The 26,105-nt window shown below is 41.5% G+C and overlaps 1 pseudogene; it reads left to right on the top strand.

Annotated features, from left to right (window-relative positions):
* Positions 1-14,887: 14,887 nt before the first annotated feature.
* LOC149247051 (arogenate dehydrogenase 2, chloroplastic-like) overlaps positions 14,888-26,105 on the top strand; it is a 146,490-nt pseudogene continuing 135,272 nt past the window's right edge.

Raw genomic sequence — 26,105 nt, forward strand, 5'->3', positions numbered from 1 at the left:
GCCCTCATTTCTTTCCTTTTCATTGTCATCCATTGTGATTTCATTGTCATTGGATCATTGTGATTTCATTGTCATTTTCTTCATTTTCAATAATATACAGGTCGTCATTGTTCTTAATACAGTATCACCTAATTTGTGGGACTATAATGGGTTTCTTGATTTGCTTCACACAAAGCGGAGGAATTGCCCAGACGGCTAAAAGTGGTTGGAATCTGGGCAAAAAAAATTCAAAAAATCTGGTAGAGGTAGTGTTTGAATCTTGTTTTTGATAGTGGAAATGGATTCAGCACCATCAAAAACATCTAAATCACTAAAATTTTGAAGTTTAACAACTATAACTTGGATTTACAAAAATCCTTACCGGATTTTCTCTAAATATAACGAGGATTTCCATAACTTTCCAGACAACTCATCTACCTCATTAAACTACGTGAAAAATATATATCCAATGTGCCAACAACAGGTTGATAAATATCCACATACGGAAATCATTTCACAGCTGTAATTCACGCCCCCCAATATCACTTTCCAGACAACTCATCTACCTCATTAAACTACGTGAAAAATATATATCCAATGTGCCAACAACAGGTTGATAAATATCCACATACGGAAATCATTTCACAGCTGTAATTCACGCCCCCCAATATCCCTACATACGGAAGTGCATCCACAAATGAAATTCGCTTCACTCCACTTGTTCTCAAAAAGAAAATGACAGTGCTAAAATTTCCACAGTAGCAGGAAATTTCTATGTTAGCCACGTTTGAGTGTTTCCTTTTATTTTGTGGTAAATTGAAAATGCATATTCATAGTCATACATGCAACAGCGAGGAACACAGGCCTATGACAATGTTAAATTTTGAAGAATGATGGAAAAGCACCAATGGAGTTAAAAAAAAATGAAAACTGTAGTGTTTTTTTAATATTACGATTAATTTGGATTGAAATTGGATAAAGATTAGTGAAAATCATATATTTGAATGGATAAAATTTATATAATTTTAGTGTAGTTGAGTGAATATATATATATATATGAAATTTTAAAAAATTATAATTTAATTTTAAAAATAATTTTAAAACATAAAAGAATTAAATTATACAGATAAAAGAATAGTTATATATTGTTATTATTATATTTTTTTTTATATTTAAATTTTCTATTAATTCTTAAAGTTAAATATTTCCAAGTATATTTACAAATTTTGCAGTTTTACTCCCACTAGATTTGTTGGTCAATTATTCAAAACCGAAAAATTGAGATAATAAGGATAGGACCCAAGATGACCAGAGAATAACATGACAAAAAACCAAAATAGACTCATTACAATGAACACCCAACAATCATTTTTATTCATCTGAGTTAACTGGAGTTGGATTATCTGCATCTACTCTAGGAGACAGAGGCAACTTGTAATTGCAGTACATGTTGCCTTCCTCCTGGGCCAGTCTATCATCCAAATGCTCTAGTTTCTCCAATGATTGACGCTGACTGCGCCAAAGGCTTTCCAACTGATCATGAAGCTGCCAATGAGTATGTTGAAGGTGACCAAGGATTTTCAGGGACTCATCCCGGTCCTCCTGTCAAACTTTGTTGAGTTGTTGTATGCTCAAGGGGAGGCATTGAACTAGCGAGTCTAAAGCACTATGACAATGGGAATTTGTCTGACCATGAGAGGAGGACCGAGGAGTAAGAGGATCCGAGGTGATTGAGCGTCATGTTGAGAAATGGCAACAAGAAATTCCAGATTAATTTGTCCTTGAATTAAACTAAGAATTAAAATCAAATTCTATTCTCATAGCAACTTGTAAATAGTTAATTAATTTTAATTAATTTAATTAGCTTAGGAATTTCGAGTTGGAAGTCTTTCTAAAGTCACGTATATGTTCTCCCTAAGTTTTAGGGTTTCAAGATGAGTTAAATTGTGAGTTGTAATTAGAACACTCAGTTTACTAAGTTATGTTCAGTGAAATTAGCTCCAAACTGTTTGTGGAACTAATAGAGAGTTAACAGTGAGTTGGTGCACTAGTGCATCCACAAGTGTCACTCTAGTTAAGTGAAGATTCCCTCATCAGAAACTCATGCTTGTCGATTCTGAGAAAGACCCAGTTGAGACTAGAGTGTAGGGACAATGTACCATCAGTTGTGTGATTCACTGAGTTGTAAATATCATGCATACAATCAGAGAAGGACCTATGCTCGGATTGCGCAATTTTGGAAACATGAATTCCATTTAGATACGGGCTATTCATCATAGGAATTACGAAAGAGATTAGGGGTGATTTAATGAATTGTAAATATCATGCATGTAATCAGAGAATGACCTATGTTTGGATTGCGAATTTTTGGAAGCATGAATTCCCTTTAAATAAGGGCTATTCATCCTAGAAATTTCAAAAGAGATTAGTGGCTTGGAGAGCTGTTGAATAGGCTAAGGATTTGGCTTGAGCTAGCTTCCGAGCTGAGAGAGTTGAGCATACTTGTGTGGAATTGTTCTTGTGAGAACAAACTTTGTATCTTCACTCATATTTATGATATATGCAATACAAATAGTGGGTTTTTGAGCAGTGGCTTTCCCCAAATACTTCTTGTGTTATGTGCCATTGATTTATCTTCTTCTTGTTCTTGTTGTTTTCATCGATTTATTGGCTTCCGCTGATTGAAAGTATAAGTAGATTTTTTTCTTGTGCTTTAGTACATTGCATGAGATTATGAATCTACGGGGTTTGCTACATGGTATCGGAACTCAGAACATTATACTAGAGGAGATTGCAAAGTTTTGAGTTTTGGATTACAGGTGAAATTCGAATTTGCAATACATACTTCAAGCTCGGCAGATGGCATTCTATGGTTTGCGGCTCGAGCATGCCTTGGAAGGGAACTCAAATTTTATAGCCTAGAGGGACAAAATGGAGCCTATGCTAGAGGATAATGGCTTGAAGGAAATCGTTGATCAAGAAATTCCTAAGCCAATAGCATCAAATGCACAAAATTTGGTCGAATAGAAGAAGTGTGTGGTGAAGGCGAGGCAGATAATCCTTGAGGGAGTTCGAGACCACATTTTCTCGAGTCTCCATGGCAAAGAAACTCCGTATACTATGTGGAAAACATTGACAGACTTGTATCAAAACAAAAGTGAACAAATGAAATTAGCAATGAAGGACAAACTTTGAAAAATGAAAATGGAGAAAGGCGAGATAATTCCAAAATGCTTGACCAAGTTCACTCATTGTTGTGATGAACTTGGAATTGTTGGAATCATGGTTGTCGAGGATGATATGGTGAGACTTCCTCTTCTAGGACTCCCGAAGAGTTGGCATAGTTATCAGGAATCTGTCAATGGTCGGGAGAAGCTACCAGATTTGGAATGACTGTGGTCGGATTTGATGCAGGAGGAGATCAGAAGGAACACCAGGGATGGCTCTTCATCAAAGACTGATGATGAAGAGAACTGTGCCTTAGTGATTAAGGCGAAGAAGGGGAAAGGGAAAGCTTCCCATTAAAAATAAGATTCTTATCATGGAGATAAGAAGAAATACATGACGAAAGTTAAGTGCTTGCATTATCATGAGATGAGCTCTTTTACTACCAGTTTTCCACTTAAGAAGTCTAAGAAGAATTTCTCAGGAGGAGCGTGTTATAGACATTTTTGTGCTTTGCATCACTGAGCATGAAATGTCAATAATTAAGGGATCCAAAGTCCCTAAACATGTTGTTCCTACCCCTAGAGGAACAAGGCCAGCATACCACAGTAGTTTATAAAAGTTCTCCACCTGAAAACACTCAAAAACAAGAAATTTCTGGATCATGTCAACTGCTCCAATGAGCATCTGCGCTGAATGTCAAGTGCTCCACTCTGTACCTGCGCTGAATGTCAACTGCAAAGAAGGCCACCTGCGCTGAGCGTACTTGGACAAGTGGCAGACTCATTCCTCAAGGTGTCAATGCCCAGGAAGCTTCCAAAATGACACTTGGATAAGGAAATTCGACTGGTGATGAGTAAGAGGTTCCAAATCTCCAAGTGGAAGTAAGAATCTCCAAGTGGACTCAAGAACTGAAGTGGGAGAGGACACTAGTCAGCTTCATGCAAGCCTCAAGCTGACTCATCCTTTCTCCAAAACTCCTATATATAGAGCTCTCTCATGAGGTCTAAAGAGGGTGGATTATATTGCAAAGAATTGTTGTTGGATTGTGGTTGGATCATTGGGTGTTTATGCTTTTGAAAGGGGCTGAAGAAGGAATTCCTTGCTGCTGGGGAGGAGATGCTGGGTTGGAACCCTATGGGTTGTATCTCTTCTTGAACCCTGTTTATCAATAAATAAAGCTTCTTGGTTCTTTCCTATATGCTGCTGTTTATTGTATGATTTGCATTAGTGTATTTGATTTACTTCTAATCCTGAATCATTTATGAATATGTATATTTGCCTTTGTATTGTGTCCTTCTCTTGTTGCATGTAGCTGCTCTCTTGTCACAGGTAGCTGTTCTCTTGTGATCTTGTGGGTGCAAAAGCGAGGAGGCAAGTAACTGTGGACACACAAAGCGGAGAGGATCTAGATCGAGGGACAACCAAAAGATAACGGTAAGTCTACCAATCTCCTCTCTTTCATTTTCATAAAGGAAAGAAACTGAAGTAGCTGCATTCGTTTGTTGCTAAGGCACTATCACACCTTAGGAGGATAGGATCGTCCTGCATAGGCATTTTTCCCCACAACAAATTGGCGACTCCACTGGGGAAGAACTTTGTTTTAGTCATTTTGTTTGTTTGCATCATTGTTTACCTCATAGACTTAACAGTAACAATCGAACTGCTTTGCAAAGTAGAATGTTGCTGCTTTGATCCTTCACTGGGTTTTTGTCTATGATCTCAATAATGGACTCACAAATGACTTGATGATCCTTTGTGATAGTCTTTAGTACCCTCTCAAAGCATCCCTCTGTTTATACCTTGCTTGTGTTTCTGATTTGGCCTGAAACAGTTGATTTTTGAGCATTTTATGACCCGGAAACCAAGAGAAACGAGAGTTTCTCCTTTCAGCGCAGACACTGTGAAGGCAGTCTGCATTTCAACGCAGGTCCCGTGAAGGCTACCTGCGTTGAATGTCAAACTGACAGTGTTGTACCTGCGCTGAACCAGTGTGGCCTTGTGCAGCTGGGGTTCCTTGCTGTCTTTTGCCCTGTTTTGATCTCTGTTTTTGCTGCCTTTAACCAGCATAGGTACCACATCTGAAACCCCTTTTTCTTTGCTTGAATTCCGCCTCATTTTTGTACAAAAAGACTGTAAGTGTTTTTATGCGTTTGTGGCGTCATTTACAGTTTTCCTTTGCATGAGCGAAATAATCATCCTGTAGCCTTGATTCAGATCTGATTGATTGATTGATTGTGATCTTAGGAGAGAGTTCATTGGCTGTTTGCAGTTTGATTATCATTTGCTTTTGCTTATTGGTTTGAATTTGTCACTTTTAAGTGTCGAAACAAGTATTTCTTTCGAAAAATCGCAAAGTGCTTGTAATCTCTTCTACCCTTGCTGATTTTAGAAAAAGTAAACTTGTTTATTTTCAGTCATTTAAAAGCAAATTCAAAGTTGTGCAAAAAGCTTTCTTTGTAGGCACTTATACTAAGAAAGTGAAAACAAACACCTGCATTGTGCATTTGCATTTTGATAAGTTTGCATGTTTGATTTAGGAAGAGTGCATTAGAGTGTGCTGATTGCTCTTTGAGAAAAGATAGTCGCTCTCTTTTCCCTTAGTAGCTAGGATTTTCAAAGTTGAAAGATTATAAAGCTTGCTTATCATCTTAGACTGCATTTAGGAATTTGTACCAATACATCTCGTGGTGATCCTGAAAGACAAACTTTAAAAATATCAACTTAAAATATATTGAATGAACCTAACAACGCTTTGCAACATAACGCACAACATAGAGGTCTAGGTAGAGACGTGTTCCGGCGTCGTTAAACGTAGTGACTGTCAATCTCTAAGAAGGTGGGTGATTCCTCCTGAGGGACGATTGCACTAATACGGACTTGTGCTCCCACATACCATCGCGTATATATTGGGAGACCCCTATAGGCATATATCCTTTATCCTTAGGAAGCCGTGTCGGCCGCCCTACTGATCGCAATGCAGTGAACACAGCATTCACGAAGATCGACCACCCGTACCGTAAAAAGTATTCTGTGGTTTTGCGAAAAGTTTGGCACACCCTCTGCCTAGATCTCCAGAGCAGTTTCTTTTGGCCTTTTTCAGACTCTATAACAGAAAAAGTCCATCCGAGCATTTGTCACTTCGGGCTCGTTAAAACATCGAAGGAGACTAGAGTCAGCTTTAGCTTTTTCTCGACTCTTTAAAAGTGAAAAAGCAAGTTGTGTTTAAAGCGTCGTTAACAATTTATTTTAAACGGAACAATCACCCTTTATTCCTGCGTTGATCTTCGAAGTTAGTCTACCTTCATCACAAAGTTCTTGTAGAATCGTTAGGAAATCTTTTGGATAGACTAAATATGTCTGAACAACCGTCGACATCCAGGACTGTGTCATCCGACACAGCAGCGGCAGAGCCTCCTGCTGCTACTCCAACAATGTTCGCTGGTATACCATCTGTCCCGGCAAATTGTCAACAACAAGCTGGAGTCCAATCAGAGACTGTTTCGACGACATGGTTAGTTCCTATTTCTTCATCCGGATTATCATCTGGTATTTCTTATGTTGAAACTCAACAAATTGATCCAATGTGTCTTCAAAGGCCAATCTACCCTTTAAGTACTGGATTGCCACCATATGGAGGGCAGTATGCTTTTTCATTGTTCCCCCCCGGAGAACAACCATATGGGAGTTTACAACAAAGTTCAAGTCAAACTGGAATTACATCCAGCGGATGGGTACCGATACTGCCTCAGCAACCAAGGGTTGCATATTCAATGCAACCAGTCCACCCTGTGTCGAGTGTTGCCACTATACATGGTATGTTGATTGCGTCGCAAGTACAAGCGCTACCTGTTGTATGTCAACCCCAAGTTTCTCAGGTTGCCATACAACAGCGTCTTGTCTCGACAACTCAATCACAACCTCCGGTTAGTGCCTCCTTATCTGGAACGACTCAGGCTCAAACAAGTACTATGACTCCTCATCTTGGTCAATCATCCAGTATTGGACAACAGCAAATGGTCCAACAACCGGAGCTGGTTCAAACTCAACAACCGCAATTCCAGCAATCATATCAAGGACCCGAGCAACAAGTCTTTGTAAGTAATGGGCAATCGTATAATAACGGTTATACCCATCAAACTTGTCAAAGTTGCCAGCATCAAATACATTATGCTGGTATGCAAAGATCCACTGCTCAGGCGATTCCATCTTATCCTGGGTATGCTCCGCCTAACTTGAATCAACAGTTGCCCTTTGTAGCAACTCTAGAATTACCAGATCTAAACCGGCTGACGAATGATCCAATTGCTTATGCCCCTTGGTGGCCAGCGATTCCGCATAAACTCCCATCGGACATTCCTAAATTCAATGGAAATCCAGGTGAAGACCCATCAAATCACGTCATGACTTTTCATCTGTGGTGTTCGTTGAACACCCTGAACGATGATTCGATAAGGCTTCGCCTTTTTCAGAGGACATTGACGGGTCCAGCGGCTAAATGGTATATTGAATTACCTAGAGCCTCTTTCGACAATTTCAGTTCCCTAGCCACGACCTTCTTAACCCATTTTCAATTATCGATAAGGTACGAAACTGGAACGGAAATATTAACCAACTTCAAGCAGACGACGGCCACACATATATCCGATCATATACATGAGTGGCGTCGTCGTCGCAGGATGGTAAAGACTTACGTTCCAGATTAGCTGTTAGCTGAATGGTTTATAAAGTCGTTACTTCCTGCCATAACGGAAGATGTGGCCAAGGGGGGAGTCGTAACGGAGGAGCAAGTTATTGCTCGTGCACAATATCTAGACTTAGTAAATACTCAGTCTGGCACGCTCTATGATAAAATACCTGACGCCCCTAGACCGGAATTTTCAATTCCTCCTCCTCCTAAATCAAATAGTGATGGTGGCCAGCCCACGTGGTCCCGCCTTATCTCAGCTTACGTGGACCTACACTATTAAACTGGCTCGGATATATGGTAATTGCAAATTGATTTATGTTTTAATTAACAATCAACCCACTGTACCTGGTATTGTTCCTCCGTGTGACACCTGCCCTCGTCGAATTTGGCAAACCCTACCTCACTTTTTGTTGCCCGGTTCGCGCCTCTACCGTCATTCTTACCTTCGTCGCTTGGTCTCTGCGGTCTCTGTATGGTTTTGGCTCTGCCTCTGGGTTGTTTCTGTCTGTGGTGAAACTCTGTTGAAATTCCGCCGGTTCTGTGGTGAAATAATGCTACTCAGCTATGTCTGGTCATTACGATGTGAGTCTATATATTCGGCTCCAGGTTTTGTTGGTAAGTTGCTATGACTCCACCGTGCATTCAGTTCGTTTTTATGACTGTAAGAACATTCCTTGGTTTGCTTTTATGAATACTGTCGGGTCTGGCCTTCTTAGCAAATTTGTGGTGAATGTCTGTAATGTATAATGTCTGGTCCGCTCAGTTCGACGGATGCACAGGTCGATGGACTTTCGGTTTGGTTCTTCTCCGGCGCTCGGCTCTGTAGACAAGGTAAGTTATAGTTTCATGCTATCATTTCTCTTCCCCTGTTTGCGCTGGAACTAACGTTCCGCAGCCCCTCTGTGGACAGGGTCTCTGTTTCGGGTTCCGTTGGCCTTCTGCTCCGGCACACCGTCAGGTATGGTTCTCCACCTTCTCCATACTCAGGGTTTTTGTATTTACAGCATTATAGTCTCAATTTCTTGCGCAAGGGTTTTGACTGGATAGAAACCCTGACCCTCCACCTTCTATTTCGTTTGCAGGTGTGGCCGGTTCCCGTATCTTCGCAGGGGCTTCTGTCGATTCCACCTGGGTAGCTCTACTCTCGTTTTACTCTCTTGTAATGGTTCTTGGTCCTGGTCACGTTTGTAGTCGCTTGTTGTGTGAACTATTGGTTTATCTGTTGAGTCTGGACTTTCTGGGTTTACCCAAACCCTCAGCCATAACGTAGAAGGGTTTTGTGGCTCGTTTGCAACTCTGTTCGGTGAACCCTCAATGTACAGTCTATGTAATTTTTATATAGAAATTACAATGTAATTTAAAGTGATATATAAATTCGTTTGCAGCTAGTTCTGGTGGCTTACCCGGTTGCTGTAGTGGTCTAGTTTGTCCCTCTGTGTTTGCTGGTTCTTTCCGCCTTGTGTTCACTTTCGTCTCGGCCAGTTAGCAGGTTCTTGGATACTGTAAAACACTGTTATTATATTTAACTGAAATGGAATGATTATACAGCACTGTACATGTAGATTTTTGTTACTGAGGACATATATATTTGAACAGTTTGTTTGTTCGTGCACTGAATAAGATGAAGGAAAAGAAATGTTTATTGATTATTCTCATGCAAATGCTCCGCTGCTGAACCCCTCTGGGTTATCTTGCTTGTCTTTTTGTACAATATTTCCAGGCAGTTTGATAACTGCTGGTAGTTATTCTATTACAGTTTATTTTGCAGTTACTATAGACATGATTTTCTTGACTATTCATTAGTTTACTTTGTCTGCCTTTCTACCATAAGGGTTCGTTGTTTTAATCACCTATTGACACTAATCTACTCTTAACGTGTCTAACTAGGACCTATTACAACATTTTAAATAGAATGAACAGAAATTTAAAATAACAGAAGTTAATACGGTAGTTGACCATGAAAGAAATAAAACGAAAAAACATAGGAACTTGACAGACTTGCTGTCCGTTCAGTGAACTGTTTTTCATTCCCAATCTTCTTCAGAAACTGTGTTCGCCCTCTCTCGGTCTTCACCCTGTTGACCAGATGCTCCTGCATCAGGTTGCCGGGGTAAAAGAGAGATCTCATGGCTCCGTTCCATGAGCTCCTCCACCGAGTAGCCAACCTTCCGAATCTGTGCCTCGTCGAGCCAGGAGCTGTCCTCCATTGGACGGTCCTTCCACTTGACGAGGTAATGCAGATACTCCTTCTTGCACGTCTTCTTGGCTACCTGTGTGCTGAGGATTCCTTCGATTTCATGGGTCCGGACCGAAGGCAACTGTTTCTTCCAAAGACTGCTCTCGAACTGGGTGTCCCGTTGTGGTTGTACCATTCTATCATCTTCCGCCTGGGCATGATATGGGAACAGGTCTGCCACGTTGAATATAGGTGATATACCTATATCAGGTGGCAACTGAATTTCATATGCATTCGCTGAAAATTTCCGCAGAATTTTGCATGGACCGATTTTCTTGAATTTCAGCTTGTTATACGTACCCTTAGGAAACCGTTCCCGGCGCAGATGCGCAAGGACTTCGTCTCCAATCTCAAAATGTACCTCTCGCCGCTTTATGTCTGCATGCTGTTTGTATTTCTGCGTGCTGTCCTGTAATCTCAATTTGACCTTTTCATGCAGTTCGCTCATTGCTTCGGCAAAATCTTCTCCGTCTGCACTTCTCCTTTCTAGCTGTCCCAAATCTCGTAGTTCATGTACCCCTCGCGGATGCATACCATACAAGATCTGAAATGGGCTAAAACCGGTGCTCCGATTGGGCGAATCGTTATAAGCGAATTCTGCCTGGGCAAGAGCTCGATCCCATAATCGCGAGTTTTCTCCTGTCAAACTTCGTAACAAGTTGCCCAAACTCCTGTTCACCACCTCTGTTTGTCCATCAGTCTGCGGGTGATACGCAGAACTGAAATTTAACTGTGTGCCCAACTTTTTCCACAGGGTGCGCCAAAAATGTCCTGTGAACTTCACATCCCTGTCTGAAACTATAGTTCTAGGTAAGCCATGTAATCGAACTACTTCTGTAAAAAAGAGGTGTGCCACGTTTGTGGCGTCGCTAGTCTTCCGGCAAGGAATGAAATGAGCCATTTTCGAGAACCTATCCACCACCACCATCACTGAATCATATCCCCGCTGTGTTCTAGGCAATCCTAGGACAAAGTCAATGCTGACCGAATCCCACGGCCTGCTCGGAACAGGTAGGGGTGTGTACAGCCCAGTGTTCTGGCTGTGTCCTTTCGCCAGTTGGCAGATTTTACACCTGGTTACATATCTCTGTACGTCCCGGCTCATTTTTGGCCAATAATAAAAATGCCCGAGCTGCTCCAATGTTTTATCGATGCCAAAATGTCCCGCTAGTCCGCCACTGTGTTTCTCTCTTACTAAGTTTTCCCTCATCGAACAGTCTGGAACACATAGCTGTCCTCCTCGAAACAATAATCCTTCCTGTAAATTGAAATCTAGCCATGGGCTTGTATTCCTCAATACGGGATTCTGGCATGCTTCAAAAGCTTCTTTGAAATCCGCGTCCATCTGGTACAAATCCTTCAAGTACTCAAATCCCATCACCTGTATGCCACTTTCTTGTAAGAGCAGGGCTCTTCTGCTTAAAGCATCCGCCACTTTGTTGGCTTGCCCACTTATGTGCTTCAACACAAAAGTAAAACTCTGCAAGTATTCCACCCACTTGGCATGTTTATGGTTCAGTTTGTGCTGCTGTGTTATATATTGTAACGCTGAATTATCAGAGAACAAGACGAACTCATTGCCTAGTAAGTAGTGCCTCCAATGCTTCAAAGCTTGAACCACTGCATAGAACTCTTTGTCATATGACGAATACTTCTGCCGACTCTCATTTAGTTTCTCACTAAAAAACGCCACTGGTCTGTCCTCTTGACTGAGCACAGCGCCAATAGCTGTCCCGCTTGCATCACAACGAACCTGAAAAGGTTTGCTAAAATCGGGCAGTCTCAAGATCGGCCTCTCCGTTATTTTCCGCTTCAGAAGTTGGAAACTGTTTTCTGCCGCCTTAGTCCAACAAAAAGGTTGGCTAGCCTTTTTGATGGTCTCTAGCATTGGTGCGCAGATTTCACTAAAATTCTTAATGAACTTTCGATAAAAACTTGCTAAACCGTGAAAGCTACGTACCTCAAATAAATTCTTAGGTGACGGCCAACTTATGATCGCTGCAATCTTTTCTGGGTCCATCTTTAACTCGTTCTCTGCAACTACAAATCCCAGATAAATCAACTCCTTCTGCAAGAAAGTGCATTTCTTCAAATTTATCAGCAGTTTGTTCTGCTGCAGCTTCTCGAATACCCTTCGAATATGCTGAAGGTGCTCTCTTTTCGTCCTGCTGAAAATTAAAATATCGTCCAGATAGACTATCACGAATTTTCCAATAAATTCCTTTAACATTTCGTTCATTAGTCTCATAAAAGTACTCGGAGCGTTACTCAACCCAAATGGCATGACCAGCCATTCGTACAGTCCTTCGTTGGTCTTGAAGGCTGTCTTCCATTCGTCTCCCTCTCTGATTCTGATCTGATGGTACCCACTCTTCAGATCTATTTTTGTAAAGTAAGCTGCCCCACTAAGACAGTCCATCATGTCATCCATTCTAGGCAAGGGAAACCTGTATCCAATGGTAATTTTGTTTATAGCCCGTGAATCTGTGCACATTCGCCATTCTCCACCTTTCTTGGGTGCAAGGACTGTAGGTACTGCACAGGGGCTCAGACTTTCTCTGATCAGTCCCTTATCCAACAACTCCTGTACTTGTCTGCGTACTTCTTCATTGTCTTTTGGACTCATCCTGTATGCTGCCTTGTTCGGCAAGCTTGCTCCTGGTATAAAATCAATGTGATGGCTGATGCTCCTTTTGGGAGGCAATTTATCAGGTAGCTCATCAGCCGCAATGTCTTGAAATTCCTCTAACAGCTCTTGTACTTCCTTGGGCAACTCTGATTTTTCTAAGTTCAGCAATACTGGCTTCATCCTCCTCACAACTGCAAAATTAATTTCATTTTCCTCAACCTGTTTTATAAACTGTTTTCCTCCCATTAACAGCGCCTTTGTTCCGCTTGATTCTGCTGAATCTTCTTCTTTGATGGGTACAAGTGTGTGTTTGACCCCATCCTTCGTAAATTTATAGCAATTAGTTTTTCCATCGTGTGTCACCTTCCTATCATACTGCCATGGTCTTCCGAGCAGTATATGGCACACGTCCATTGGCATAACATCGCAGACCACTGTATCGTGGTACTTGCCAATGTGAAACTCTACCTCGCATTGTTCATCAACCAACAACTGGTGGCCTTTCTGTAGCCACGACACCTTGTAAGGTGTGGGGTGCTTCAGCCGCTTCAACCCCAGTTTTTCCACCATCTCAGTGGCAACCAAGTTATCCGTACTCCCGCTGTCTATTATCACTTTGCAACACTTTCCATGCGATTTGCAGACTGTCCGGAACAGTTCTTTCCGCTGCATTGGTTCAGCCACCTCCTTGGTTGGCTTTAACAACACTTTATTCAAAATCAAAGCTTCTCCGGTTTCCGCCATGTCTTCCACCTCCCGGGGTTGTGCTTCAGCTTCTTTAGGCTGTGCCATCAGCGTTCCCCTCTGACCGGCCTGTTCAACTTCTGGACACTCAAAGGATCTGTGCCCCCATTTATGGCACCTGTAGCACTGGACACTAGTCCCTCTTCCGTGGCCATTCCCTCGTCCTCTCTGATATGACCGACCTCCTCTGGTGCTATCTCCTTTTTCTGCTGTCCCTGAAGTTTTTGAACTGCTGCCTTCTTCGCTGTTCGCAGCATTCCTTCCTCTGCCGTAGGACTGTCCCCGTCCTCTGCCATTTCCTCTCCCTCTCCTGCTATTCTGTTTTCTGTTAATTTTTTCCTCAGCCTTTACAGCGCTCTGAAAGGCTTCTTCAATATTCCGAGGAGAAAGAATACTGATTTCATCTAATATCTCCATCCTCAATCCATTTACGTACCTTGCTGTCTTTTCTGGGTTATCATCAGTATAACCAACACGTAAATTTACTCGGTAAAACTCTTCCGTGTACTCTTTGACAGTCATTCCCTTCTGCCTTAAATTCTGCACCCGCTGATATAGTTCCACCTGGTAGTCTTTTGGCAGAAATCTGCCCTTCAATTTCGCTACCATCCTTGACCATTGTCGTATCGACGTCTTATTCATTCGTTTTTTGTCCGCTTGGACACTGTCCCACCACAAGAGTGCATGTCCCTTTAACTTAGTGGCAGCGAACTTAACTCTTTTATCCTCACTGACTTCTTCGTTTTCAAAATATTTATCCAGTTCGCTTATCCAGTCCAATAGGACATCTGCGGACAGACTGCCATCGTAATTAGAAATTTCTGTTTTGGGTTTGCTGCTGGCCAATAAAACTGAACGCAGCAGTCTCAATTCCGGAGCTTCTTCATCAGACCCGTCTGCAGCAGTTACCACTTCCTCCTCACTGGTATCTCCAAGTTCCGGGTCTCTTCGTCTACCCGCTTCCACTGCTTCCAAACGAGCTGTAAGAACTCTGATCTGTTCCCTCAATCCTTCATCTGCTCCCCTACGTGCACCTCTTCCACGTCCTCGTCTCGGTGCTTCCATCCTCTTCTATTTCAAAAAACTGCTCTGATACCACTTGATGGGGCCAGCCCACGTGGTCCCGCCTTATCTCAGCTTACGTGGACCTACACTATTAAACTGGCTCGGATATATGGTAATTGCAAATTGATTTTTGTTTTAATTAACAATCAACCCACTGTACCTGGTATTGTTCCTCCGTGTGACACCTGCCCTCCTCGAATTTGGCAAACCCTACCTCACTTTTTGTTGCCCGGTTCGCGCCTCTACCGTCATTCTTACCTTCGTCGCTTGGTCTCTGCGGTCTCTGTATGGTTTTGGCTCCGCCTCTGGGTTGTTTCTGTCTGTGGTGAAACTCTGTTGAAATTCCGCCGGTTCTGTGGTGAAATAATGCTACTCAGCTATGTCTGGTCATTACTATGTGAGTCTGTATATTCGGCTCCAGGTTTTGTTGGTAAGTTGCTATGACTCCACCGTGCATTCAGTTCGTTTTTATGACTGTAAGAACATTCCTTGGTTTGCTTTTATGAATACTGTTGGGTCTGGCCTTCTTAGCAAATTTGTGGTGAATGTCTATAATGTATAATGTCTGGTCCGCTCAGTTCGACGGATGCACAGGTCGATGGACTTTCGGTTTGGTTCTTCTCCGGCGCTCGGCTCTGTAGACAAGGTAAGTTATAGTTTCATGCTATCATTTCTCTTCCCCTGTTTGCGCTGGAACTAACGTTCCGCAGCCCCTCTGTGGACAGGGTCTCTGTTTCGGGTTCCGTTGGCCTTCTGCTCCGGCACACTGTCAGGTATGGTTCTCCACCTTCTCCATACTCAGGGTTTTGTATTTACAGCATTATAGTCTCAATTTCTTGCGCAAGGGTTTTGACTGGATAGAAACCCTGACCCTCCACCTTCTGTTTCGTTTGCAGGTGTGGCCGGTTCCCGTATCTTCGCAGGGGCTTCTGTCGATTCCACCCGGGTAGCTCTACTCTCGTTTTACTTTCTTGTAATGGTTCTTGGTCTTGGTCACGTTTGCAGTCGCTTGTTGTGTGAACTGTTGGTTTATCTGTTGAGTCTGGACTTTCTGGGTTTACCCAAACCCTTAGCCGTAACGTAGAAGGGTTTTGTGGCTCGTTTGCAACTCTGTTCGGTGAACCCTCGATGTACAGTCTATGTAATTTTTATATAGAAAATACAATGTAATTTAAAGTGATATATAAACTCGTTTGCAGCTAGTTCTGGTGGCTTACCCGGTTGCTGTAGTGGTCTAGTTTGTCCCTCTGTGTTTGCTGGTTCTTTCCGCCTTGTGTTCACTTTCGTCTCGGCCAGTTAGCAGGTTCTTGGATACTATAAAACACTGTTATTATATTTAACTGAAATGGAATGATTATACAGCACTGTACATGTAGATTTTTGTTACTGAGGACATATATATTTGAACAGTTTGTTTGTTCGTGCACTGAATAAGATGAAGGAAAAGAAATGTATATTGATTATTCTCATGCAAATGCTCCGCTGCTGAACCCCTCTGGGTTATCTTGCTTGTCTTTTTGTACAATATTTCTAGGCAGTTTGATAACTGTTGGTAGTTATTCTATTACAGTTTATTTTGCAGTTACTATAGACATGATTTTCTTGACTATTCATTAGTTTACTTTGTCTGCCTTTCTACCATAAGGGTTCGCTGTTTTAATCACCTATTGACACTAATCTACTCTTAACGTGTCTAACTAGGACCTATTACAACATTTTAAATAGAATGAACAGAAATTTAAAATAACAGAAGTTAATACGGTAGTTGACCATGAAAGAAATAAAACGAAAAAACATAGGAACTTGACAGACTTGCTGTCCGTTCAGTGAACTGTTTTTCATTCCCAATCTTCTTCAGAAACTGTGTTCGCCCTCTCTCGGTCTTCACCCTGTTGACCAGATGCTCCTGCATCAAATAGTGACTCTCATGCCGGCGATGGCGTGATTGGCGCAACAGACATGAAATCGACAAAGGCTATATCTAAAAAGGCCCGTATGATTTCCAGTCAAAATGCAAATGAGGAACTTCTTGCCTCGGAAGTAAGTGCCGTGTCGGACGACAAGGGCAAACGACTGAAGCAACCAGGGGGCAAGAAGAAAAAGAAAGGGAGAAAAAGGAAACCCCCTACGGGGTGTCATATATGCGGTGAGGATCATTGGACAGCAGATTGTCCATACAAAGCTGAGCTTAAAAGATTCTTTAAGAGTTCGAAAACCTCAGCTGTGTTGACTGATCCGTTTCCAAGCCCGAGGACCGAACTGGTTGCTAATCAAAATGCTTCCCGATCCCAAGTGCTTATGTTGTCTGTTTCAAAGCAGCAAAATGATGCTTTGACGAGGAATAAGGATTACAGGAATCCAAAGCTGTCGAACAACAAGGCTAATGAACAACCTAGTAGTTCGACAACAACTTTGACCGAAGTTGTGCCACCCATCGTCTCTGAACCAATGATAAAGTCGCAAAAGGGAGCAGTACACAAATCGACATTTAATCCTTGTGCGAAAATAGCACAGATAGAGGACCTGGCCCAATCGCCGTTCGTTATGTCGACACTTGAGGTACCGCAAAATTGCTTCTCCCAAGAGCAAGCTTTATTATCAGTAATAGGTGGAATTGACCCAATGGATTCCAATCTTGTGGCCTTTGATCATAAAGGATATGACCCTCAGTTACCAACTCAACTAGCTTTCCTTATTCAAGTGAAAGCCCTCAACAAAACTGTTCATCGAACAATTATTGATGAGGGGGCATCTACATGCATTATGTCGATGAGTTGCTGGAAAACTTTAGGATCTCCAACCTTGTCGAGGTCTGCGACGACGTTAAAAGCATTCGACGGAAGGACATATACCCCATATGGTATACTAAATAACTTGAAAGTTGAACTAGAGGGAAAAATGGTAGAAATAGATGTTGAAGTCATCAATGGGAATCTTGATTACAACATCCTACTAGGAAGACCATGGATATATGCCATGGCAACTATTGTGTCGACCTATTTTAGGAAGATTGCATTTCCCTTCCAAGGAGGAATTACAATCGTTGACCAACAAACTTTTCTCCCCAACAGTTCGCAAGTTACGGGAAGCATTCCAATGATCCATGGAAGGAATCATTCGCTCCAAAATATCGGAGTAGGTCTCCTAAAAGACCCTGCCTTAATGGGTACTTTTGCCCTACCGCCTCCGAGTAATCTGGCGGAAGTGGCCACAGTGGAATATGAAACCTTCTACATCTAGTGGATTTGGACGTATAGGACGGTTCTTATCTTGTGTCAACCTCATTAAAAAATGAAACAAATCCCCTTTCTCAAAGGTAAACCTTCATTCCAACCACCGAGTTGAATGCAATGAAGCTTGGGGGGCATGCACCTCGATTTGTGTTATTATGCTGGGGGCATGCAAACTTAAAATCGAGCAGTTTTACCACGGAATTTATGCTCGTTAAAAAATAAAAAAGCGAGATCCGAGCAGTTTTAGCACATAGTTCATGCTCGTTAAAAAATAAACATAAGATTGAGCAGTGTTTTGGCGCATTCAAGCTCGTTAAAAAATGAACCCATCCCGGTAAATAACCATTGAAGTATGTAACCTGATCAACCATAAAAGCCTTGGTCGTGTTTGTGTACCGTCACCTCCACTTTTCATTTGGCCGATCGTTTACCTCCATGTGATTGTTTACCCATTTTGAGGAACAGCTGCGAAGAGTGATTTCACCTAGCCATCCTTGTGACACTGCCGTGATTGGAAAATTCCAACCTGTACCTGGAATCAGCTGCTAACCCTGTTCATCACTCGTTCCTCAAAAGACGAGTCTTCTTTAAGCTCTTTTCAATTGACTCGTAAAATATGAAAAGATTGCCGAGTTTTGGCCTTCCAGCTCGTTAAAGGACAGGAAGAGCTATCCCTCCTCTAGATTTTAATCTTTTTGGACCTGAGGGATTACTGCACAAAAAGATCGAGCGCTTGTTTTGTTCAGCTCGTTAAAAGTACCGAAAACTCATCCCTTCTGTATTGTTTTATACTTTTTCGGACTTAAGGGATTAGATGACGAAAAAGGAATTTTGGAGTTAACTTTATGTACCTTTTCAGACTCTCTAAAAATGAAAAGGGCCGAGTTTTCCTTGTCGTTAGACTCGTTAAAATCATTAAATAGCGACAAACTTGTCTTTAGACGAGAACGAGTTTCCCTATCGCTAAGCTCGTTAAAACATAGCGATAGGCTTGCCCGAAGGGCAGGTTATAGAACAAGCATATGTTATCCTCCTCAAGCTTGACAAAAATAAAGAGGTACTGGTCAGAAATGACTGGGGAAAAATTGAGAAAAAATCGAGAAGTCTTTGATGGTAGCAGGTCACTCTTGAACATGACACTTTTCCTCCGTATCACGTCGGGTTGGGTTGTTTCATTCACCAGTCACATCACCATGGTCCTTGCCACACCATCCATTTTTGGGGTAATGCTACCGATCCATCGCATCAGTGTCGCCATATGTTCAAGAGAAGTCGTTCAGAAAGAGTCAACCAGGTCCCATCCACTGCCATACATTATCCTTCATCCATTCATGACCGCCACCCTGAATCATATATCACAGATTGTTTTCACCTCCACTAAAATCATTAGCTCCATTCCGTGTCACTGATGTGGGATTCATTAAGGCCCTCCTTTGACGGATCGCTTCTTGTCGACAGCAGCTCATTATCCAAGAAGTTGATCTAGGAACAACTCCTTCAGTACTTTGAAGCTTGCATGCCTCAATGGCAAGTTTCTCACTTCCGGCGACAGGTATACATCAATGACCTTCGACCAGAAGATTTAGTGTGGTGTTCGACGCCAAGTCCTTTATTCACACCACGTGAATTGTACTGCAGTACCTTGAGGGTCATCATCATTATCGGTGATTCCTCTCGCGCTTGTTAACGGTTTACATCATTGACCGGTAATCAAGCGATGTCTTTCCATGTTCGACTTCAGTGCAATTCTCACATGGATCGACTTGTACTTAGAGTGAAGATCGAACGAGTTTGAAGACCCCGGATCTAGTTTCATCCATCCGGGCTGCGATATATATTCAGGAAAATAAAGACATTTGACATGTACATCATTGCAGCAGATGATCATCCTCCTCAAAGGATGATAGTTTCGCCAGAACTATCAGTCTATCATCAGACAATCGTCTGTTCTATGTACTAAAATGTATTTATAAAGCTGAGCATGGGAATGCCCGCCTCAGCTAGATCATGAAAGCTATATGAATCATAATGTATTGTATTGTATCTTATTACAGGTCTCCTCCCAACAAATGGATGAACTTCGGACTCCCCTGGATAAAGAATTTCACCCGATAAACGGCCTCATACTTTAGGGGGCAACTGTTATAGACATTTTTGTGCTTTGCATCACTGAGCATGAAATGTCAATAATTAAGGGATCCAAAGTCCCTAAACATGTTGTTCCTACCCCTAGAGGAACAAGGCCAGCAAACCACAGCAGTTTATAAAAGTTCTCCACCTGAAAACACTCAAAAACAAGCAATTTCTGGATCATGTCAACTGCTCCACTGAGCATCTGCGCTGAATGTCAAGTGCTCCACTCTATACCTGCGCTGAATGTCAACTGCAAAGAAGGCCACCTGCGCTGAGCGTACTTGGACAAGTGGCAGACTCATTCCTCAAGGTGTCAATGCCCAGGAAGCTTCCAAAATGACACTTGGATCAGGGAATTCGACTGGTGATGAGTAAGAGGTTCCAAATCTCCAAGTGGAAGTAAGAATCTCCAAGTGGACTCAAGAACTGAAGTGGGAGAGGACACTAGTCAGCTTCATGCAAGCCTCAAGCTGACTCATCCTTTCTCCAAAACTCCTATATATAGAGCTCTCTCATGAGGTCTAAAGAGGGTGGATTGTATTGCAAAGAATCGCTGTTGGATTTTGGTTGGATCATTGGGTGTTTATGCTTTTGAAAGGGGCTGAAGAAGGAATTCCTTGCTGCTGGGAAGGAGATGCTGGGTTGGAACCCTATGGGTTGTATCTCTTCCTGAACCCTGTTTATCAATCAATAAAGCTTCTTGGTTCTTTCCTATATGCTGGTATTTATTGTATGATTTGCATTAGTGTATTTGATTTACTTCTAATCCTGAATCATTTATGAATATGTATATTTGCCTTTGTATTGTGTCCTTCTCTTGTTGCATGTAGCTGCTCTCTTGTCACAGGTAGCTGTTCTCTTGTGATCTTGTGGGTGCAAAAGCGAGGAGGCAAGTAGCTGTGGACACACAAAGTGGAGAGGATCTAGATCGAGGGACAACCGAAAGATAACGGTAAGTCTACCAATCTCCTCTCTTTCATTTTCATAGAGGAAAGAAACTGAAGTAGCTGCATTCGTTTGTTGCTAAGGCATTATCACGCCTTAGGAGGATAGGATCGTCCTGCATAGGCATTTTTCCCCACAACAGAGCGGCGGGTGAGGCTTTGGCCTCTCAATTCAAATTGGAATTTTCCCTCATTGCATGCATGGTGTCATCAATGATGGGAAATGTATGGTACTTATCCAATGGAGTTTCATTCCACATGACTGACGACAAAGAGTTATGTAGTGACCTGAAGGAGAAATATATTCAGATGCATATCGAGATGGGTGACGATGGGAAGTATAGTGTTATTGGATTGGGCACGATTAATTTTGATAGGGAGCATGGGGATCCACTCACCTTGAAGAATGTTATGTATGTTCCCGGTTGAAGAAGAACTTGGTATCCGTTTCCATGCTTGAGGATAGAGGCTATGATGTGATCTTCTTTGAAGGAAAAGCCTTCTTTCAACACATAGCCATGAGTCAAGTAAAGAAGATAAGGATTCAGATGAAGAATCTCTATAAGATGGAAGTAGAGGAGTGTGTTGATTTGAGCACAAAAGCAGAAAAGGAGCAGATTTGATACATTGACAAGTTGTGGCAAAGACGATTGGGCCACTTGCATCATGGGGCTTTGAAGATATTGTGCAGATCTATTCTGGTCTTCCCAAAGGTATGCTTCAGCAAGTTGATACATTCAAGCGGTGTACTTTGGGAAATTCCACCAAGTCTTCCTTTCGCGACAGAGACAGTCGAGCAGAAGATATTCTAGAGCAAGTCCATTTAGATGTGTGTGGACCATTCTTGACAACATCCACGACCAAACACAAGTATTATGTTATATTTGTTGATGACTTTTCTCAAAAATGTTGGATATTTCTCATGCAAAAAAAGGATTAAACTTTCACAAAGTTTTGTGAGTTTAAAGCATTGGTGGAGAAAGATTCAGAAAAGAAGGTTAAAGTTGTACAAAGTGATAATGGTCGTGAATATGTCTCAAACATGTTTAAGAACTTATGTGAAGTGGAAGGGCTTAAATAGGAGTTGGCGGCACCCCATAAACATCAACAAAATTGGGTGGCCGAGAGGAATAACAAAAGCATAGTAGGGGCAGTGAGGGCGATGTTGCATGATCAGGGCCTACCAATGCACTTGTGGGCTAAGGCATGTAACACAATAATTTATGTTAATAACTGTAACACACATCAATTACTTGAGATGAAGACACCAGAGGAGGCTTATTCCGGTAAGAGGCCAGATGTTGGTCACTTCAAGATTTTTGGGTCATCGACATATTTCCATATGACCAAAGATGAATGGAAGAATCTTGAGCCGACAACAGAGTTGGGGATATTTTTGGGGTACACTAATACACCTCACAACTATTGGGTGTACTTTCCAACCAGCAAGATGACAGTGGTTCGCAGGGATGTCAGATTTGATGAGGAGAAGACCATGCGAGTTTTCATTGAGAGGGAGCTTGAGCTACAAGTGGATGAGGAGATTTTAGATGATAAGGTTGAGGAGCCTCAAATTGATGTGGAGCAACCACATGCAGAAGATCCCGAAGTGGAGACATCCACTCGGGCAGAGTCTTCCAGAGAGGGAAGAAAGTGCACTAGAGAGGCTGACAAATTGTTGGATGATGCACGGGAGAATGTGGGAGCACCCACTTCTCAGCGCAGGAAGAGGAGGTCACCTGAGAGGTACACTGGATACATGGATCTTATCTGCAAATGTGTTGTGACAGAGCCATCTTACTTTAAGGAAGCAGTGCAATAGCCATTTTGGGTTGATGCCATGGTTGAGGAGTATGAATCCATAGTTCGTAACAGTGTTTGGGATGTCGTCTCGAGACTGAAGGACAAGTCATTGGTGAGATCCCATTTGTTTTACAAGGTAAAGCTAGCTACATATGGTAGTGTAGAGAAGCATAAGGCTATATTTGTGGCCCATGTCTTTTCACAGGTAGAGGGGATTGACTATGATAAGACCTTTGCTCCTATTGCAAGGTACTCATCAATCAGATCTATATTGGCACTAACAACGTAGATGGATTGGAAGATACATCAGATGGATGTAAAGGCAACCTTCCTTAATGGCATGATTGAGGAAGAGGTGTACATAGAGAAGCTTGAAGGTTTTGAGACTGTTATAGATCTGATATGAAAATATAAGACAATGCAAATAAACCCAAGAAATAACAAGATCTGAATATAGATAGAAATGCTCCACTTTATTAATATCAAACCCTTAAGGTAGGGCAACACCATACATTCACTCCTTAAGGAAGGAGAACACTCCACAAGCCATATGCATGTTCATACAATATTCCTTGACATCTCTCAATGGGGAGTCTCTAGCCTCTATATAGGTCTCATTCATAGAATACCATGGGTCATTACCATGGTTCCCTCAATACCATCTATCTAATACCATGGGCTTATTACATTATTGCTAACTACTTATGGTGCCTTACATGATACAGGTTAACCAACTTATTTATTACTATGGCCTATCCCATTATTACATTATTCCCTTGGGTACCTCCCTTTGTACCCCATATTATCCTCCCTAGGTATACTACATTCCACCCCCCTTAACATGTTTCATCCCTGAAACATCGGAAGAAAACAAATAATAAGATCTATTCAAAAGAGTAGTCCACTGGTACCATGCACGTGCATCTAGCCATCCAAGAGAAAGGTGAACTCTCGATCTAGCTAGTGCCTCGCTCACTTGAGATGGAAGTTGATCCTCGTAACTCTTCTGTGTTGATGTATAGTAGGTGGATCGTCGCCCCTCTCTATATGCCACGCAGGGGTTGTTGTCCTTGTAGTTAATTTGTTGCCATTATGTTGGTTGTTTTCTCGCTGGGTGATGTGGGTGGTGATAAGTTGAAGTTTTAACCAACAATGTATCTTTCTTTAATTTACCATCTAATGGAGCCTGATTGGTATCTGGCACATGTTGTGGTGCCTGTTGTTGTTTCTTATTTTCCAATATTACTTCAACCACTGAATCCTCATTTGATGTAACATTTTCTACTTCAGCCTCCTTGGACTCTACCTATTTTTCTGGTATCTGGTTTGACATTTTTGTTTGGTTGTCGACCATTAGTGGCTCATCATTTGATATGTTTGTCCCTGGAACATCTTCTGCTTCAGCCTCCGTGGACTCTACCTATTTATTGATGGAAATATCCTGTAATGTAATTTTCTTCTTTTTATACCAGAGCTTCAGGAATTTCTTCTGCACATTAATTTTGATAGTACCCATTGCTTCCATCCAAGGGTATCCGAAAACAACATCCACATTAGCCATATCTGAAGCATAAAAATTAGAATGCAATACATACTTGTCCATAGAAATCTTCAAATCTTTATAAACTTGCACCTCCTCATTATTAACCTGTGTGTGCTCCATTTGTTTTGCTAGGACTTGCAATTTTTTTGCCAAATTGACATTTATAAGATTCTATTTGCAACTAGGATTTATAGACACAATGATCTTCTCCTTCTAAAGCAATCCATGAACCTGCAATAAGGAGATACCAGTAGGAAATAACCCCACATGTTTCTCATTATCTTGTTTTCTGGCATGAGACCATCTATCTAAAAGTAATTTTTCAAATTCTTCATCTGAAAGGTTGTACAACTTCTTTTTGTTCAGTAATTCCCACCATGTGGCCGCCTCATCTGAAAAATGAGCCACTACCAAAAATCTCCAATGTTGTGCCCATACTGAATTTTTTGCTTTTATGTATTCTTCAATAGTAGGACCATTATCTTTTCCTGTAAAATATAGAATCGCCATGAAGAGGGTTTGGGAAAAATTCACTTGGCGAAAATTTGGAATTGTCACAATTCTGTCAATATTGCTCAGAATCCCTATTATGACCTATTTTTGGAAATGGAACAACCATTCTGCATCTTTCCATGTGGTATAAATCTTGATCTAGGCACTAGAATTTTAGATCCATGCTACAACTGTCCCGCCATCACAAAAAAATTCTGAGAAAAAAAAAAAAAAAAAAAAAGAGTTGATTTTAAATCAGCAATATCTCCCTCATCCGGACTCCGATTCGACTGATTTTTTTTTTGAACTTGGGTATTTTTTCACAAAAAATCTAGATCTACAATTATATTTTGTAGATTTTTCACCAAAATGTACAGATCTGCTCCGCAAACTCGCCGCCCCGAAAAATGTCTACAACCCAACTGATTTTTAAATTAGCAATATCTCCCTCATCCGGACTCCGATTCAGACGATTCTTTTTTGAACTTGGGTATATTTTCACAAAAAATCTAGATTTGCAATTAGATTTTGCAGATTTTGTATAAAAATGTACATATCTAATCTGAAAACTCGCTGCCACAAACAATTCCTCCAAAATAAATAAATAAATATTCTCCACTTTGCCCAAGAAAGTGCTCTGATACCACTTGTTATAGATCTGATATGAAAATATAAGACAATGCAAATAAACCCAAGAAATAACAAGATCTGAATATAGATAGAAATGATCCACTTTATTAATATCAAACCCTTAAGGTAGGGCAACACCATACATTCACTCCTTAAGGAAGGAGAATACTCCGCAAGCCATATGCCTGTTCATACAATATTCTTTGACATCTCTCAATGGGGAGTCTCTAGCCTCTATATAGGCCTCATACATACAATACCATGTGTCATTACCATGGTTTCCTTAATACCATCTATCTCATACCATGGGCTTATTACATTATTGCTAACTACTTGTGGTCTCTTACATGATATGGGTTAACCACCTTATTTATTACTATGGTCCATCCCATTATTACATTATTCCCTTGGGTATCTCCCTTTGTAACCCATATTATCCCCCTTAGGTATACTACAGAGACCTTTGACTTTGACTAGCATGTGTGTCGGCTCAAGAGAATGTTGTATGGGCCGAAGCAAGCACCCTATGCTAGGTACACCAAGATTGATAGGTACTTCATTGGGTTCAGTTTCACAACGAGTGAAGCGGGTGCGAACTTGTACCACATAGTGGTGGAAGGTAAGCTACTGATCATTGTACTTTATGTTGACGATCTCACACTGATAGGTGATGATCAACTAATCAAATCTTACAAGGAGGACCTTGCAAGAGAGTTTGAGATGAAGGACATGGGGCTCATGCATTACTTTATTGACATGGAGGTATAGCAGGGAGATTGGGAGTTATTTTTGTCTCAGGGCAAGTATGCCAATGAGATA

The sequence above is a fragment of the Pinus tabuliformis genome, chromosome 7, assembly GCF_031772625.1.
Source record: "Pinus tabuliformis cultivar Carrire ecotype Pingquan chromosome 7, CPIR1, whole genome shotgun sequence".
Taxonomy (NCBI): Eukaryota; Viridiplantae; Streptophyta; class Pinopsida; order Pinales; family Pinaceae; genus Pinus; species Pinus tabuliformis.